Source organism: Hydra viridissima, unplaced genomic scaffold (assembly GCF_058129835.1).
Source record: "Hydra viridissima isolate aposymbiotic clone 2 unplaced genomic scaffold, HvirCarnegie_v1 scaffold_6, whole genome shotgun sequence".
NCBI classification, from domain to species: Eukaryota; Metazoa; Cnidaria; class Hydrozoa; order Anthoathecata; family Hydridae; genus Hydra; species Hydra viridissima.
This window is the reverse complement of record NW_028324305.1, coordinates 15,855,984-15,875,846: the sequence shown is the minus strand read 5'-3', so window position 1 is coordinate 15,875,846 and position 19,863 is coordinate 15,855,984. Positions and strand designations below refer to the sequence as shown.

Genomic DNA, 19,863 nt, shown 5'->3' with positions numbered 1-19,863 from the left:
TACCATTGTATAATTTGAGAAAAAGCCAGCCAATTGGATTTTTCATTCTTTTTTAGCCATGGTTCTCTATCAGGTCATGTTTTACTAACTTACTTTTTGATTTTAAAGTTTTGAAGTTAACATGTTGTTATATTGACATAAAAATGAGGTTTTAATGACGAAAGTCATTAAATTGCTGTCCTTAATTGAGATTTTAACCCTTTCGTGCACCAATTATTTTTCCGTAACTAACATAACCCATAAAAATCATCTACAAAATGACAGCGGTACTATGAAATGTTAAAGTAGATTTTTTCTACAGCCTTTTTCAACTCTCATTTATAAAAAAAGATATTGTTTTCAATCGGTTAGAATGCACCATTTGAATTGGGGAAGTTTAGTTTAATTTGTTGTTATAGAACAGCCCAGCGCATGAAAGGGTTAAACGGTCTACAATTGGTTTAATTTAGTGGTGTTATCGACTTCGACTAAATCGACTAAAAGTCGAAAGTCGAAATTAGTCAACGTAGAAATATCGAATAGTCGATTTAATCCACTATGGGTTTCTTGCTAATCGATTAAAAGTCGATTTAATCGGGTAATCATCTTGACATCCTTGTTTCTATTTTTTTACTTGATTTCATTTTATCAACCTTTAATATTGTTATGATGCTGACCAATTAGTAAAGAGATATCTTTATTAGTAGTTTATCTTGTAAAGATAAATTATTTATAAAAATTGAGTCATGCGTAAGAACATCATTCAAAGCGGATTTTTTTAATTCAACCAAAATATCTGACCATTGAACCTAGTTTGCTGTGTTACATAAAATTAACTCTTAGCTCACTGTATGTAGCACCACTTCAATAATATTTCCTTTTTCTTATTATAGTAACCAGTTGATACTTTTTAAAACCAAGTGTTATGTAATGTTTATGGTACTCAGTTAAGGGTGCGAAAAAGTTTTATAAATTTGCCACACCAAAAAAAGTTTAGCCGCCCCATCTGTCCCCATCTATCTACGCCACTGTTTTTTTTATTAATTAAATTATTTTGTTAATTTTTGCTTTAATTTTTGTGAAAAATGATGTAAAATGCACATCTATATTTTATTTTCTTTACTTTGTAATTTTAATTTCCGTTTTTGTTTGTTTATTCGATTTTAATTCATTTAAGAGAATTAAAATTGAACAAAGAAAATGCTCTTGATATAACAACAGCATGTGTTATCATAACAGTATTACATACCATCTAGTTTTTTTGCTTACTTTCTTAAAATTCTATTTATTTCATAGCATCTAAAAAACAAATTGTCAAGCAAAATTAAAGTATATGATTATAATAAAGTTTTTATTCAAATATTGCGACTAAATCGACTTTTAGTCGACTTAGTCGATTTTAAAAATGTATTAGTCGATTTTGGTCGACTTTGAAAAATACATTAATCGATTTAGTCGACAGTCGAATAATTTCAAAGTTGTAACAACCCCTGATTAATGTAATCTTTACTAAAATCAAAATTTGGTTGTCAAAATTAGGAAATCAAGGGACTTACTACGGCGAATCTGATTGATTTAATACGTAACAGTAGGGTAAGGTTGCCAATATTGTACCCCCTAAGACAAAACTAAAAAATGTAATCAATCTACTGAGTGGAAACATGGATTTTCAATTAAATTTCATAATTTAGGGATTGTTTGTTGTAAAGACGTTAAAAAAACTCAAAATTTAAAAAGTGTTAAGTCTCGAAGAATCAAATGAAAAAAATAGCGCTAAGAGTACAATTAAGGAAACTAGATTCTTAATTGTACCATTGTAATCCAATATTGTACCACTTTCTTGATTTCAATTACTTTACAACTTTGCAAATATTTTATGATTTTAGATTTAAGGGATTTAAAGAACTGATTAAAAGGAATGGTTTTTATAAAATCAGCAATTAGAAATATTCTGATATAACATAACATAACACCTAACTGCCCGTAATATAATGAAATGAAGTTTTTTATTTAATAAACTCTATGCAACTTCAACTATTTTTTCTTCTGGAAATTGCCAAAAACAGTTATCACCACATATGGCACAATTTTTATTTAAATTGTATGTTTACCAATGGGTTAGCTAAGATTAGAATAGAGGAGGAAGGTAGGTATTAAAGATAATTATACTAAATAATGTAAAAAAAATATACTATATCTGTTTTAAAAGCAACCACACTAAATATTGTAAAATAAAATACATAAAAACATTATTTTTGGCAAAAGTTTCAGATATATTGTATCTGTTTTTGATAAACACCTGCACAGCCAACATGACACCAGCCTTGACATATTGGTAAAACTGAACTAGAGAGTGCATCTTTTTAAGGACTGCTTGTCAATACAAGAGTTATACTAATATTTTTATTTTTTGTTTAAGTGGTGAAGTTCGTATTGTAAGTATGGATATTTTTCTAATTGGAATCTCAAAAGGAATTTGTTAAATTTTACAAGCGTTTTTTAGCGGTCAGAATGGTTGCGTCGCACAGTGGGACGAAATCCTGATTTTGTGGCCAAAATTCCCAAATTACCTACATAAGGGTTTTCGAGGTCGCTGATTACGAATCTGAGGTCAGATTTAAAAAATGGCGGCTCCAATATGGCGGCCAAAACTGTTCATACGTTGAAAATACGAAATCTCATGTAGTTTGGTTTTCGAGGTCATTGCTAATGATTCAGGAGTCACTGTGGACCAAAGAGACCGCCAGGTTTTATGTCGTGTCAATCAGTTGAAACTTTTTTTTTATAAGAGTATTGGTAGTGTACTTAGAGAAAAAAGGGCTTTTGAAATATCTTTATGGTTTGTTGACCATTAGTCAATTTAAAGCAATGAAATTTAATATATCATTTTTAATAACGAAAATAAAATCCAGGCGGAGTAGTTATAAAAAGATTTTTTGAAAAGATGTCAAATATTAGCATTATTAAAGAATATTAATGTAATTTTTGTTATTTCAAGTTTAAGAAAGAGCACTTTCCATTGATTTGCAGACACATATATATATCATCTAGAATGTAATATACTATATTTTAATTCACATAAAGTAAATTATATACAAAAGCCTTTAACATTCATTTAAATGGAAAATATTGTTTTTCAACGAGATGCTGTGTGCTGCTGTTGTTGGCAAATGTTCGGAGCAAGGTCTAAATTTTTAAGTATTGTTAATTCAACTGTTGAAGATATGACGAAGCTGTTTGTTTATCCAGAGTATTCTCTAGACGTGAGTAGCTATCCAAATGTTATGTTCTGGATATCAGAGAAATACCTGTTGAGGGCTGGAAAACCTGCTAGAGGTTCATGGGGAGAAAAAATTGCTAAAGTATGTAAATAATTAGTAAAGTCACTGAATAAAGATGTTTGTAATATATATATATATATATATATATATATATATATATATATATATATATATATATATATATATATATATATATATATATATATATATATATATATATATATATATATATATATATATATATATATATATATATATATATATATATATATATATATATATATATATATATATATATATATATATATATATATATATATATAAAGAATTTCCAAATTTGTTTTAAGATTGAATGGAGGATGATGACAAGAACAGCTTCATCAACAATGATTCAAGTTGAAGAAACTCCAGCTAGGTCAACCTCAATTAAGACTTCTAAACTTTGTAGTAAATGTTTTACAACTGCTGCACAAGGACATTTACACAACTGCTCTTCTTCATCTGCAGTTGTAAACCTGATCTTATTAGCATTAAGTCTAGGAAGTTTGCAAGCAGAGCAAGTTGCTGCTGGAATAATTAAAGCAAAAATGGAGACAGATGAAATTGTGGGGAATCATTTACTTTGTCGTCTGGTGGAAACCCATTAACAATTACAGTTGGATGTCCTGATAACAAAGCAAAGAGAAGGTACCTTTTCAATTCTATACAAATAAATGTATAATATTGTATGTAAATATATATAAAATATTATATATATATAATATAAAATAAATAGCATAAATCACTTATCTTTTACAGATCTATTTCAAGTTTCATCAAATCACTTTCATTATTTCATTCAGAAATGATGAAAGTGAGTTATACTAATTTGTTTTATATATTTATGTCTATACTTATCTTCTTGAATAATTGTTTAACATTAATTTCTTTGCAATGTCTACATATGTATACTATATGTATAGTATTTGTATGTGAACACACAAGTGCATATATATACTTACATACATTTTATACCTAGGTCTATGAAACAAGTATCTCTTCAGTTGATTAAGGAACTTCAGATTATCCTAGAACTTTCCCTGAATAAAACAGGCCAGCTGGTATCTATTCTTCGGAAAGGAATGGGAAGTAAGTCTGCAGTAGAGAACAACATCTTTGGAAAATTGAGTGACCTAGAAGAGTCCATATCACATTTTTATCAAGTAGAAAAAGTAACATTTATATATCTTTTGTTATTTAAATTAGATAAAGAGAAAAACCTTTTTCTGAGTTATTATTGCTATTGTTCAGGTTAACTTCCTTGACAGTGTTGATGGCACAATTACAAAAGATCTTGTTTTTGTTCAAGACACTTCTAGCTTTGTTCTAGATTTGATAAACCAATGTCATCTAAATCCCCAATCTGCTTTTGTTCGGATTTCTATGGACGGAGGAGGTGGTTTCATGAAGGTTATTGTAAATGTTTTTGATGAAAATGAAAATACTACTTCAGATTTATACTTAAATAGTGGTGTACAGCGTTGCCAAATCTTAGCCATAGTTGAAGATGTGCAAGAATCAAACTTCAATTTAAGACTGATATTGGAGAAACTCACTTTGCAAAACTAAAGTTTTCACCAGCTTTTGATTTGAAGTGTGCTAATGCAGTTTTTGGAATATCAAGTCATGCAGGAAAAAAAGCTTGTCTTTGGTGTGAAGGAGACTCAAGTGAAGTATATGGTAAACTAGGAACACTTGGAAGCCTTGACTATTGGTATCAAAGGTACAATGTTGAAAATAAATCCAGGAAATCAAAGATGAATCATTTTATGAATGTGATTTATCCAAGAATTCTCTACCTTGATGAAGATCCAGATACTCTAATACAACATTTAGTACCTCCTTCTGAATTACATATCCTGATAGGAATAGTAACCACACTAGGTTGCTTGTTAATGAATCTTTGGCCAGAGTTTGATAATTTTTTGAAAACTAGAGGTGTATTACAGAGGATATCAAGGCAGAGGTTGGGATGGAAATAATTCAAACCAGATACTTAAGTGTTTAGATGAGTTAGAAAATGTTATATTATCTGAGGTTCCTGGTCTTGTTCCAATAGTTTATTGTATGAAAGAATTTAAGGCTGTAAAAGATTCTTGTTTTGGTCGAACACTTGAGCCTGGATATCAGCAGTCCATAATAAAATTTAAAAACTCGTTTTTATCTACTCAAGAAATTGCAGATATTCTCGGAAAAAAACTTTCAGTTAGTTGGAAAGTACACATTCTCTTGTGTCATGTGCAACCCTTTGTTGAGTACCACAATTGTGGCTTGTCTAAATTTGCTGAACAATGTGGAGAATCAATTCACTCTGAATTCAAGCCAACATGGAATAGGTTTAAAAGACAAGAAAAAAACAAGGCCCATGGAGGAAGACTCCTCTCATCTGTGATTGATTTTAACGGAAGAAGAGTTAGTTGATAGTTATTTACCATATGATATTTACATTAGTCTTATAAATATTTTAAATGTTTATTGTTGTTTATAAATTTTGTATAATTTCTTTAAACTTCAACTTTAGTAATAAAAAGATAAAGTTTTATTTTTTTTAATGGACCTCCAAAATTCTTAAATGGGCTTTGGGCCCCTCAATTTTACCCTTTTGCCCCATTTATGACCCTTAGCACTTTGTTTTGATTTTAAAAACGCTCTTTTCAATTATTATAAGACAAATACTCTTATACAAAAAAGGTTTCATTCAATTGACACGACATAAAACCTGGCGGTCTCTCTGGTCCACTGTGGAGTTAAGTTAGAGCAAAAACATTGCAAAATTATTTTTTAAATTTATACTATTAATAAAAAAACAGAAATTTGCAATTTTAATTTTATTATTTTTTTTTAAAAATAATAAAATTAAAAGATTAAGTCACATATGTAAAAAATTGTTTCTTTAATCCTAGTAACAAAAATCACGTATGTCATATTCATCAATGTTCGAATCATTCGATTCGGAATCTGATGTTGAACCACTTGTATCTGAATCGAAATCATTCCTTGTCTCTTGTCTGGTGACTTCAGGCTGTTTTAACAATTGTATAGCTTCTTAATGTAGAGATTTTACCGGTCTCTGGGGCAATTTCCTGATGCTCGAGAGAAATGGATCTGATGTTAATAAAAGCCTATTAAAAATGTCTCTCACATTCGATTCTCTTGAGCATTTTCTTGAATGATGTAATCTGAAGTTTTTAATGTCCTTATTGCGTGACTCTTGGGCATCTTCAGAAAGTTGTCCAATCGGTAAAAGGGCACACTTTACAATTTCTGCTCCATGGATCAGCAATTTATGTACAGATGTAGGCATGTAATACCACGGATATAAAGCAACAAATAAATGGGCGGTATTTACACAATAGTCTTTGAATTTTTCATCATCTATATCAAACCCGCTCGAAATTACCTGCAAAATAACATGAAATCGGTGAATTAATTTTTCATCGACTCCTGTTATTTCAGCAGATATAGCAGCATTTTGAAAAAAGCGGCGCGCTGTATTTCCATCGTTAGAGCTTCCATATCCTGGCTTTGGTCGATCAACGATAAGCCCCAGTTTTATCCTAAATTGAGTCTGTATTTCTTCCTTACGTATTTTCACATTCTTTTTATCTTCTTCTCGACGAGCTTGCCACTTTTCAGTTGTTAGCTTATACGACAGATGCAAACAGCACTCGAAAAAACGAATCCATGCATGCAATGTAGATATGCCAAATCTTAAATTATCTGTTGTAATGTTCGTTTTTATAATGTTGTTGATGTCATTAAATTTTTTAGAGGAAGCTTTGCACAGGAAGCAGCGTTGTGTAGAAGTGGTACCAGTTACTGCATTACAGACTTTACCGTCTATCATCGTAAATGACATACAATAAGTTACTGAAATGGATTTTCCATTTTGTTCATTAGCATATGGTGCAAGACCCTCAATCTGCAGTTCAATGTCGGTAACTTCTTTCAATGTTGGCTGTACATCTTCATGTACAAACTGCAATCGTATTGGTCTGCAGAATCGCGGAGATGATGGTCTAGGATTTTTCAACACAATAGTTGCTTCACCAGTCTCGTGGTTGTTGTGTATTAATTGTAAAGGTACAAGAGAAGTATAAAAAATGCTTTCATCAGATTTTCCAGTCTCAGTAAGTTTTTGTTTATAAACACTTTGACCGCTGCTTCCATCACATCCCCATTTACAGTAAAGTACTAATTTTTGCAGAATTTCCGGATTTAGAGTACCAATGACATCAGCCTGAAGTTGTATAATTCTAGATGTGGTATGATCAAGTAAAGCCTGTAGTTCAATCTGTGCGCATGACTCACTAACAGTTGTGTACACAACTGATGGATAACAACGTTTTTTTGCTTTTTCTACTTCAAGGTATGATGGGTATAATTTGCATTTATGTGCTCTAGCTACATTTCTTGATAGTTGATAAGAGTGCTTTGATTCTCCATTCTCAATCATTAAAGAAAGTGGGGTTAAAGGTACTTTATTTTGTGAACTAACAGCGGATATATACTTTGAGGCTCTTGTTGGGATTGTTAATGTGACATCTTTAACAACTTGAGCAGCATGTACTTGACCAGAAGTCCTTAAACTCATTTGAGCAGCATATGCCAATTCTTCTGTACAAAAAGTAGAACGTACTTCTTGAGTCTTTCGCCTCTTTGATCTTTCACTAGATGAAGCAAAGGATTGCGAAGGTCGCCCACATGTTCCTTTTTTATTATCACTCTTCACAATCTTCTCAGGTGTTGTGCATTCAGTATTGGATAATTTTGAAAATTGTACGGTGCCCTTCAACCATTCTTCATTTTTTTTCAGAAAAAAATCTTCCCATCTTCCTGCTGCTCTCCATCTTGATCGAAAATTTGAAAATAACCGTGATAATGACATTTCATCCTCTCCTACTTGTATCACATGTTCCGTTTATTTGAAAATTGCATCTATCAAAACATCAATGATGAATTTATATTCATTTTTTAAACTGTCTTTCACCATAAAGAATATATCTTTTCTTGAAAATTCCATATTTGAAGATTTGGAAGACTCTTTAAAAAAAAATACAGTAATAACTGCTGAAAGTTCTTTGAGGACTATTTTATAAAAATTTGAGATTATCATAAAACGGAATGAGAAGTAACTTTTAAAGCATATATTTAAAATAAAAAGTTATTGCATTAAAATGTAATTAGTGCCATTAAATAATGTTAATTCACTAATTTCCATGACCATTAATGCGTGGTGCGACATTAATCTATTAACATAGTTTAATGTCGCACCACGCATTCCTCCATAAAAACTAGTCTCACTATTAAAATGGCACTCAATGGCAGCCAGTTTTTTAATATGTTATATTTAACACTATACACTATCAGCTCCTTGTCAAAAGAAGGTGGATAACCGCGGGTAAATTTTTAAAACGACATTAGAAAATCGATTTCAGATAAAAAATTTACAATTTTTTATGTTTACTTGTCGCGCGATTTAAATATGAAAAAAATTAAAATTAGCTATAACAGTGCATAACCATATATTCTACATGCCTCCAGAAAGTGATTCCATTTTGCCGAATTCCAATTGAAATAGTTTCTTCAGTTTAACAGCACTTTAAAACAGGCAAGAATTTTTCGACGTGTCCACTTGTTTAGTGCGTATCGAACGGAGGCTAAATGTCAGCTGACGCCCAGGCCACCCTAGAGCAGGTATATACCTGTCCTGTTCGGAATTTTGTTCTAGGACTATCTGTAAACAAGATCTGAACGTAAAAAGACGAAAATATAAAACTCAAAAATTTGACTTTTGGCCACGAAATCGGGATTTCGTCCCACTGTGCGTCGGTACAATTTAAGACATGCCTTGAGGTACAAATTACGCAACTAATCTGACATACAGTTAATTAAAAAATTTGACAACTAAAAATAAGATATTTTAAATTCTAGGTATTTATTTTGAATTTAGATAAATTATGCTTTAACATAAATACACTGAACAAATCATATCTTCTGCTTTTTTTAGTGAAATATGCTTAGCCATAAAAACCTAAAATAAGAAATCTCCAATAACAAACCAACAAGAGCTTACTCTGGCCTTAATGCAGTTGGATGACAAAAAAAAAACAGTTGACTCCTTAATTTCATTCAGCAAAGATAAAAAATAAGTTAAAAAATTTCTTGTGGGTTGTAAAAATAACGAGTTATGTTAAAAGTACAATATAGGCATCGGTACAATATTAGCAACCTTACCCTATTGTACAGCTTTTCTGCAATATTTCTATCCTATTTTTCTGTGAGATTTCTTTTAACAGAATTCAAACTCATCCTCTTTTCCCTTGACTTTTGTTACTTTAGAATGTCAAACTTTTTGTTTGCATTAACATGAGCGTCAATCAAATATTGAACTCTCTTCTTGGTGATGGTTCACTTCCTAAACTTCTCTCTGCTGTTTCTCTCTTTTCTCTTTGTTCATTTGTTTGCTTATTGACCATTAGAATGTTCCTAATGAAAGGATTCACACTACCCTGACTGAGCTGCTTCTGCTTTCTGAGCTTAGGGATGATACCTGTGTTGGCTGTGGTGTTGTTGCCCGTTTGCACCTATATTCTCTCATAGCAGATCCATGGATTGCTATGAGAGAATCTCGGTGCCAGTCCTTCACTAACTTGTTCTTGATTGGATCAAGTCCTTCCAGGAAGTAATCTTTACATTTTGGGTCCAGCTCCTATGACATAGAATTTGTTAAAACATGCCAGCTTGTGATGTCTAGCTCTTTCATTCAACTCTTATAATAGAGTTAGGGAGTATAAGAATTGAACTGATTTGTAAAAGAAATTTGATGAGCTTATATACTAAAAAAAAATATCGGTTTTAATAGGTTTTAGTCAATATTTTTCAGTCGATTCGAAATCAAAAAAATCAGTACTTCGATACGACATTGATATCAGTACTTTTTATAATCGATGTTGATATCGATCTTATCGGTATTATTAATTAATTGTATTTAATTTATCGAAATAATTATTTGTCAAGATTCGCTATTCATGCTCTTTAATAGGGAATGTCTAGGTCTCGATAAGAACTGAATGAGATCCGACCCGAACGGGAATCGGACACCGATTAGAGCCATAAAAAATCTTATCGGACCCCGATTAACCGAACGATTATTACCCGATAACGCCGATAAGACCGGGTAATTGAAATTTTTCATAGCCGATCCGGCTAAAACTTTCAGGTAATTTTAGTTGTCGGTACCCTAAAGTTATTATTCTTTTCGGTACCCGAACTCAATAACCCATTAAAAAGATAATACCCGAACGGTTCTGTTGTCGGGTATTCTATGAAAAAGGTTAATTTTATTCAAAATTATTGATATTTCTAACAAAAATTACCAAGAGAGGAATGTAACCGTAATAATCGCAATAATCCCGTTTTCCTTCGGCATTTTGGCAGTTAAACAAAGTTTTATATATTTCTTCATGCTATTCATGCAATCTAATTGCCAAAATTACTTGTATCTTAGCCTTTATTTAAAATGCTCGACTCTTATTAGTTTTTGAAAAAATATCCGAGGCTCTTCAAAACCACCAAAAGTTGATCGTAAAACTTCATGATCTGTTTTCAGAATTGTTTCTTTTTCCATATCTTGAAATTTTTTGAAAAAGGCTTTAATTTTAAAATTAAAATCTGACGTGTGAAAAAGAACAAACCATTTTGAAAATGTTTGCTAGCCAGTCAAGTGCTCAGTCATCACAAGTCTAGCCGATGTTGATACTGAAAACGAAAAAGAAAGTGAACGTGAGAAAGAAATTCCAACTTTATCTTCAAATCCAGATGACCCACTTTCCCATGAAAGCGAAGCCGAAAAACCAGGTAATACATTGCTAATTTATTTGATTTCTTTCTTTAGTGCTTGTAAATTTTACACTGGGTGCTAACTACCTTTAAGTATTGCTTAAAATTGCATTTAAAGTTTTGCTCAAAACTAATTTTAATTATTTAGCCTAATTTTTGATAAATTTTTCATCATAGATGACTGCCTCAAACTGAAGCGTTCCCATACTCAAGGAAGTAAGAAAGGAAATTTTGCAAAATGAGGGAGTGTGTTTGTCGTACAAAAAATTGTACGACAAACACGCTCCCTCATTTCGCAAAATTTCCGGGGACGAACTGATTCTAAAAAAGAAGTTCATCAACTGTTGTTCATTTGTTGCAAACTTTGAACATTTTTTCACTATTTGAAAATCTTTTAATAATATTCCTGACCAGAACAATGATGAAGCCAAAAACCGAACGGGCAGGGGTTTTCTGATATTAAAAAATTCAACACTCGAACGGGTACTCGATAATTTATCGGTTTCGGTTCCTTAACTATCTTTAACCGTTAATCCGTTCGGTCAAAGTTTCGGGTGCTTGGGCTATCGGGTATTAAACGGATCTATACCCAAACGGGTTTCGAACCCGAAAAAATTTTAAAATTACCCATTCGGCGGCCGAACGAGACAAGATGAAATTCCCCACATTTTTTAGGTTATTCATATTTTGTTGCGCGAATAGAGAAATTAAAAAGCCAAAGATCGTTGAAGTTTGTTACAACAGCTCACGTTCATACGAACTGGTAATCTTTGTAATTCGGACTGATGATATTTGTAACCGACCCAGCAAGAATAGTCCAGATGAGCATCGTTGCTTTTCTTACAAACAACCACGCGGATACCAAATCAATAATCTCAGTCGGATCTGACTCGGCACTGTCATCAGATTATTAGGATTAAAATTTATGAAGCCTTTCCAATGTTTTATTTATCAGTTGCATTTGAACTCGATTGCTGATTATGTAAGATTGCTGGTTATTTTGTTTGAGGCAATTGAAGCACCAATCAACAGCATTTTTTGGACTTTAGACTTTTATTTTTAAAGGTGCGCTGTGTTCCAATTGAATCTTTCGTCTGCATGTTTTAAGTATCTTTCAGAAAGCATGAAAATATGTTGGATATTGTAAGAACCTTATAGTATGTAACTATAAGGTTTTTTATCAAATAAAACTGTTGTGTAAGGCGTTCTCGTAAATTTTTTTATTAATAAATGCATTCCGACAAGTAAACGGAATACGCGAATTTTTTATTCCTTAACACTGTGAACCAGAGAGACCGCCAGGTTTTATGTCGTGTCACTCAGCAAAAACCTTTTTTATTAGTTTAGTATTAGTTTATATTGAACATTAAAAATGTTTTTTAAATCAAAATCGCGTGTTAACATGCTAAAAATGATAATTAAAAGCCTTGAATAAATGCTTAAAAAAGTTACTAAAAAATCGGTAAAAAAAAGTCATCGTAATGACGACTAAATTGTGGGTAATGAAAAGCTCATCGACTGCTGTCTTTGTACGAAATGACTTTTGCTGCTGCTGCTGGGAATTTCTTGGAGTGAGGTCCAAGTCTTTATACCCTGTAAATTCAACAATAGAAGATCTGATGAAGCTGTATATATATATCCTGGGTATTCCCTTGAGATTTGTAATTACCCAACTGTAGTTTGCTCTAGTTGTAGAAGAAACCATTACTTGATGAAGTCGGGAAATACACCCGAAGGCTCGTGGGGAGAGAGAGAATCAAAGGTAATTCTCATATTTAAAAAATAAAAATATTTTTTAAACTCATTAATTTTTTAAAGTGTTATTATAAAGTAAGCCTATTAATCTCTAAAAAGTTTCATGTTTTATTTAAAAAACCATACCACTATTTACATTAAATCATTCATTGTAATAAAGCATTTATCTTTATATAATATAATTATGTATTTAAATACCACTTTTGAAGGTTGAGTGGAAAATGCTGACCAGGAATTCAGCTTCAATGTTCCAAAGTAGTGAAATAAAACCAATCATATCTTCTTCACTAGATAACTTAAAGCTCTGTGGAAAGTGTTTCTCAATGTTATCACCTGGACACACCCACAAATGTTCTTCTTCAGTTGCTGTAACAAACTTGATCTCTCTTGCCAAGAGTTTGGGATGCATTCAAGCTGAACAAGTTGCTTCAGGCTTATTAAAATTTAAGATGAAAGCTGACTGCATTCCAAAAGGAGCAAATTTTTCTTTATCAACTGGTGGAAACCCATTGGTTGTAACTGTTGGATGTCCTGCCAACAAGACTGCTGTAGAACCTAATATTTTTGGCAAATTGAATGATCTTAAAGAATCCATATCACATTTTTATAATGTAAAAAAGGTAATTTATAAGTATTAATCACAAAACTGCACTTTCAGAATGTTCTAACATTTTGTATGAATATGTTTTATATGTAGAGAGAAAGAGATCCTCCCATGAATTTGTGATGGCTACACATACAAATATTGTAACTATATAATGTGTAATCATTATAAGTTAAGTAGTTTTTTTTGTAAAATTAAGTGCAGCTAATATTAAATTGACTAATATATAAATTAGAAATTATTGCTATCTTTTTTGTGTAATATACATTTAATTTTTTTGTGTTAAAGCTTTAATCCCTAAGTTTTCCCAATCTGGAGATGCTTCAACAAGTTGTTGAATGTGAAGGCTATTTTATAGTGTATAAATAAATAATGACATTATTTGAATATTTTTACAGATAGGTTTCCTAGACAGTGAAGATGGAAAAGTTTCAAAGGATCTTGTGTATGTTCAAGAGACATCTTTCATACTGGATTTGATAAATCAACATGCTCTAGACCTTCATTCAGCATTTGTACGAATTTCTATGGATGGTGGAGGATCTTTTTTGAAAGTTATAATTAATGTCTTTGATGAAAATGAAAGAACAAAGTATGCAATTTACATGAATAGTGGTGTTCAGCGTTGTCTAATTCTTGCAATAGTTGAAGATATTCCTGATACAAACCATAACTTAAGAATAATATTAGAAAAACTCAATTTGCAAGATGTCAAGTTTTTTGCAGCATTTGACTTAAAGTGTGCCAATGCTGTGTTTGGTCTGTCAGGCCGTGCAGGAAAAAGAGCTTGCCTGTGGTGTGAAGGGTTGAGAAATGAAGAATGTGAAAAACTAAGAACTCTTGGAGTCTAGATTATTGGTTTGAAAAATATGTTGTGGAAAATAACTCCAAGAAATCTAACATGCAACATTATATGAATGTGATATATCCAAGGATTCTCTACCAAGAGGAGAATCCAGATACTCTAATCCAGCACTTAGTACCACCTCCTGAATTGCATCTTTTGATTGGAGTTGTATCCACTTTAGGATGTCTGCTTATGGATACCTGGCATGAATTTGATGACTGGCTGAAAACTAAAAATGTTCTTCAGAAAGGGTACCAAGGTAGAGGTTGGGATGGAAATAATTCCAACAAGATCTTGAAAAACCTGGATGAACTTGATAAAGTTGTTACATCTCAGGTTCCTCAACTTAGACCTATAGTTCAGTGCATGAAAGACTTTAAAAAAGTAAAGGATTCTTGTTTTGGTCGAACTCTTGAGTCAGATTATAAGTTAGCATTTGCTCATTTAAAAAACTCCTTCCTATCTACCCAAGATCTTGCACAGGTTCTATGGAAAAAAGTTTCAGTAAGTTGGAAGTTTCACATTTTGCTGTGTCATGTTCAGCCCTTTGTTGAATACCATAACTGTGGCCTATCCAAGTTTGCTGAACAGTGTGGAGAAGCTATTCATTCTAAATTTAAGCCTACATGGAGTAAATTTAAACGTAAAGAAGAGCATACTCGACATGGAGAGCAACTACTATCCTCTGTAGTTCATTTTAATGGAAGAAGAATTTAACATTAACTTTGATATGCAGCCCTAGAAACAAAAAGAAGTCAACAAGTCCAGGATAGTGACTATAATCCTGTCAAAACGGCTATTTTCATAGCCACAAAATTTGTTTAAAAACATTACAAATGGCTTGTTTTGTAATATCTCAAGAGCTCTAATTCACAAGAACTACTTTCATTTTAGGCATGTATGTTTTTATAGTGTGCCACAAGATTCAGCGAAAAGTTAGGGGAGCGGGGAAAAAAAAAATCAATTTGCTCCTATTACATGTTTGAAAAGCTTTTTCAAATCCAATTGAAAAGGTTGCTAATAATAATACCTACAATAGAATCTTGAAATAGTTAAGGAATCAACAAATGATTTTAATGGAAGAAGTGTTTAATTTGGTTATGATAACTATACGTGATAAATATATGTAGAAACTTAAAAATTGATTTTTCCAACCTTAGCACGTAAACGAGATTTTAAAAATATTTTTAATTAACCATGTACATTAATACTAAACTAATAAAAAAGGTTTTGGTTGAGTGACACGACATAAAACCTGGTGGTCTCTCTGGCTCACAGTGTTAAACTTAAACTTGTGGCAAATGATTACGTCAATCAGAACGACCAGTAAAATTTAATGATAACAGAACTATTAGTTATATATAGATTTTCCAAACCAGAGTGCGTATTCACCAAACTTTCGTAACTCTTACGCAGTTCAATTAAGGTTACAGAAACCATACGTTCATGCAACTATTTGGTATTCACCAATACTTCCGTAAAAGTTAGGGTTGCGCATGAGTTGGGGCTATATCATTATGATGCAGTCATTATTAACCCTTATTATAATATATACCGTATATACTCGCGTATAAGTCGATCCAAAAATCAATACAAAATCAATATTAAATGAAACATTTTCTAATAAATATTAATAAGAAATACGAAAAAAAATTTCTAGGAATAAATTTGATTTTTTTCTGACCCGCATGTAAGTCGAATTGCTGTTTTAGAGTAAATATTTCGTCCAAAATTTCTCGACTTATACGCGAGTATATACGGGATACATACGCGAGTATATATATATATATATATATATATATATATATATATATATATATATATATATATATATATATATATATATATATATACACTGTTCTCCAAAACATTAGCAACCAAATAAAATTTAAAAAAATTTCTACTTTGATTACTTATGACAGCAATTTTCTTTTTTTAATCACGCTTTAAATGAAAAAAATGGTTAATGTTACATATGAGAAAAAAGATTTTAACATAATAAGACTACTTGAAAAAAAGTAAACGTGAATTTTTGTTTGAATTGGTATTTTAACGCAAAAACGTGGTCCTCCAAAACATTAGCAACTTTTTTAAAACTACCCTAAAAAATGTTAATATCAATAGTTAATGGCATATCCTTTACTTTTTAGGATCAAGGAACATCTTCTCGGCATAGACTTTACGAGTTTATTAACTTTTTCTTGTGTAATCTCATTCCATGTGGTTTCAATAGCTTTACATAGCTCATCGACGTTTTTGAAGGGTCCTTTGTGTTTTAGGGAGAGTTCAACTTGGTACCATAAATTTTCAATTGGATTGAGATCAGGTAATTGAGCTAGCCATTTGATTACTTTAATTTGATTTGTTTCAAACCATTCCTTAACGAGTTTAGAGGTGTGTTTGGGGTCGTTGTCTTGTTGAAATGTCCATAAAAGAGGCATGCTATTATCAGTATGAGGAACCACTTTTTCCTTGAGAATATCACGATAAACATACTGATCCATAATGCCATTTATTCGGTAAATAGTTCCAACTCCACTAAAACCAGAAAAATAACCCCAAATCATTGCACTTTTTCCATCACCATGCTTGATTGTTCCTCTTGTGTATTTAGGATCTAAGCGTTTACCTTTAGGTCTACGTACCTTTAAATTTCCATCAGGACCTTTCAAATTGTACTTTGATTCATCGCTCCAGAGTACTCTATTCCAATCATTTATAGTCCAGTCTCTATGAGAATTTGCAAACTCAATTCTAGCTTTTCTATTCTTCTGAAAAATGAAAGGTTTTTTTTATGGTCTAAAGCTCAAAAGTCCTGAAAGTTCTAACCGTCTACAAACTGTATTTTGAGACACGGAAAGCTTCAGTTTTTTAATAGCATCATTAGCGCTGTCAAAATGATTTTTTTTAACATGACGAATAATTTTTCGATCGGTGAAACGACATGTTTTGAGTGGTCTTCCGCCCTTATGTTCTGTTTCTAAAGGACTACCTTTATTAAATCGTTTGATTATTCGACATACAATTGACTTGTTAATCGAGTATTTCGTTGCGATTTCCTTATGTTTGTCTCCTTTCTTGTAATCTTTTACAATACGTTCTCGAAAAGCTAAATTACTTGTTTCCTGCCATTATAATCCAATGCAGCATATATTTGCGATCTTAAATTTATATTATAATAATTACAACACTCCATATTCATCTCTGGACAAAAATTAACAATTAGCTAATTCTCATTGGTTAAGTACTAATAATTACAACTCTAGAATTCCCTTGGGCATTATTTCCACACTTGTCCTGCTGATTTTCCGTGAGTTTTTGTGAGTAATTATAAAAAGTTGCTAATGTTTTGGAGGACCACGTTTTTGCGTTAAAATACCAATAAAAACAAAAAAAACAAGCTTAATCATTTTCAAGTAGTCTTATTATGTACAAATCTTTTTTCTTACATGTAATATTAAGCATTTTTTGTATTTAAAGCGCACTTAAAAAGATAAAATTGCTGTAATTAGTATTCAAAGTAGAAAAAATGCATTTTTTTTATTTAGTTGCTAATGTTTTGGAGGACAGTGTATATATATATATATATATATATATATATACGTATATGTATATATATATGTATGTATATATATAGCAAACGTAAGTTTTCTTGCATAAATTGAGCTGAGCAAGTTTCTAAAAAGTTTGATGAATACCATTTCAGTTTGGTGAATACCGATAGTTTAGGGCTGAACTTACGCAAAAATTTACGAAAGTTTTTTTGAAGCGCAACTGCTCAAGTTTCGTGAATGCGGCTTTCACCTTTTTGAACTTACGCCAAACTTACGCCAAAAAAAAGTTTGGTGAGTAAGCTCCCAGACCTCGAAGAATTTCCGCGTCACATATAAACAGTTGAGTGCTGTACAAAACTTTCTACTGAGGCATCTATTGTGGTCGGAAAACCTCAGACATGGTTTCATTGGATTTTATGTCTTGAATTAACTCCAAAGCCAAAAACTTATTTAAGTTGATTAAACGAATCATGTGATGAACCCTTACTGAGGGGCGTTTGCCTTATTATCAAATGTTAAATCTTCCCAGTTTGTATTTACTTTTTACAAGATGCAAAAAAAAATAGTTATGAGTATTTTTTTTAATACAGTCGTTACATATTTTTAAAATATCTAAGAAACAAATTTTCATACTATAAAACAACCTTAGCATAAAAAGAAGCAATAAAACGTATCACCATCGCAATTGAAAATGTGACTCAAATGCCTCATGCAACAATTTTTTCATTAAAAATTTTTGTCACTTTATACCATACTTGTGGGTTTACCAATTTAAAACTTAATTCTCGCTCAGCTTTTCTCATGCACAAAATACAAAGGAAATTTTTCGCAGTAAATTTTTCCTTTTGGCATTTAATCTATTAGTTCTTTACTGTTTACAAGTTTCTGGTTTTCTTTCATTCTTTACATTTTCTGCGTGGTATACTGGGAAAGTTGAATGAAGGAAATGAAAACAACCATTTTTCTTTGTTAAAACAAACCTACAAGTTTGCAGCTGAGTACGCGTGAGCGAGTAAAAATTTATGTGTTTTCTTTAAAATAAAAATTCAATTATTATTAGTGTTTAGACATAATTCTGTGTCTAAACACTAATAATAATTCATATTTTTCGTAAACAAAACATGAATCATGTGAGAAAATACTAACTTTTTATTGACTAAAAACAAACAATCAAATAAAATTAAATTTTAGCGATAATTTAAAAAAAATTCTAGAATGATAATGACCTATGGGAATTTTGAAATATTTCGAGAGCCACTTCATCAATTTCAATTACTTTTTTATTCGGAAGCAAATTGATCTCCCCTTTTAAGTAATGTAACGGTAATTTTAAAGAAGTTGATTGTAAACAAAGAAAATGTATTCACTAGTAGAAGAGAGAAAATTCATTTTGAACGCTCAAAAGTTGTAATGCTCGAAATCATTTGGTAGCAAAAAAATTTCAAAAGAAAAAAATTCCGAAGGGATACTATCAGTCCTATTATCAGACGGAGGTCGCGGATTGAAAAATAGGTTGAGAAACTGAAACAGAAGTTCGTCAAGTTGAAAACTCGATCAAGAAGTGATCAGTAGAACAATGCAAATCCAGTGTACTGCATTCGAAACATCGAAAAAAAAGCTGGTGTTTCCAAATCGTCAATCCAAGAAGTCAAAAAGAGATACGGCTACGAGACATAAAGGATGTAGAAACCCCCTGAAAGAACCCTACAGCAAATCTATGAAGGCCAAACTCAAGGTCTCAAATTGGCAACTAGAAAAGCATCAAAGGGCATTAACATGGATGATGAAACCTACTACAAACTCGATTGCTTGACGCTTCCAGACCAGAAACTTTATATTATCCCGAAAGGAAAGAAGAATTTGGCAAGAAATTTATTGTTTGGCAAACCATCTGTTCTTGTGGTTTCAAAACTTAACCATTTTTTACGAATTGAAACGTGAACTCCGAAGTCTATGTAAAAG

At 31.5% G+C, this 19,863-nt stretch overlaps 2 pseudogenes across 1 annotated transcript; both read left to right on the top strand.

Annotated features, from left to right (window-relative positions):
* Positions 1–2,603: 2,603 nt before the first annotated feature.
* Positions 2,604–5,829, top strand: LOC149887248 (uncharacterized; annotated as a pseudogene). Its single transcript, XR_016453748.1, has 4 exons — positions 2,604–3,341; positions 3,608–3,947; positions 4,279–4,471; positions 4,551–5,829. The product of XR_016453748.1 is annotated as an uncharacterized LOC149887248 (transcript).
* A 7,276-nt stretch (positions 5,830–13,105) lies between these two features.
* Positions 13,106–15,310, top strand: LOC149887247 (uncharacterized; annotated as a pseudogene).
* Positions 15,311–19,863: the final 4,553 nt, after the last annotated feature.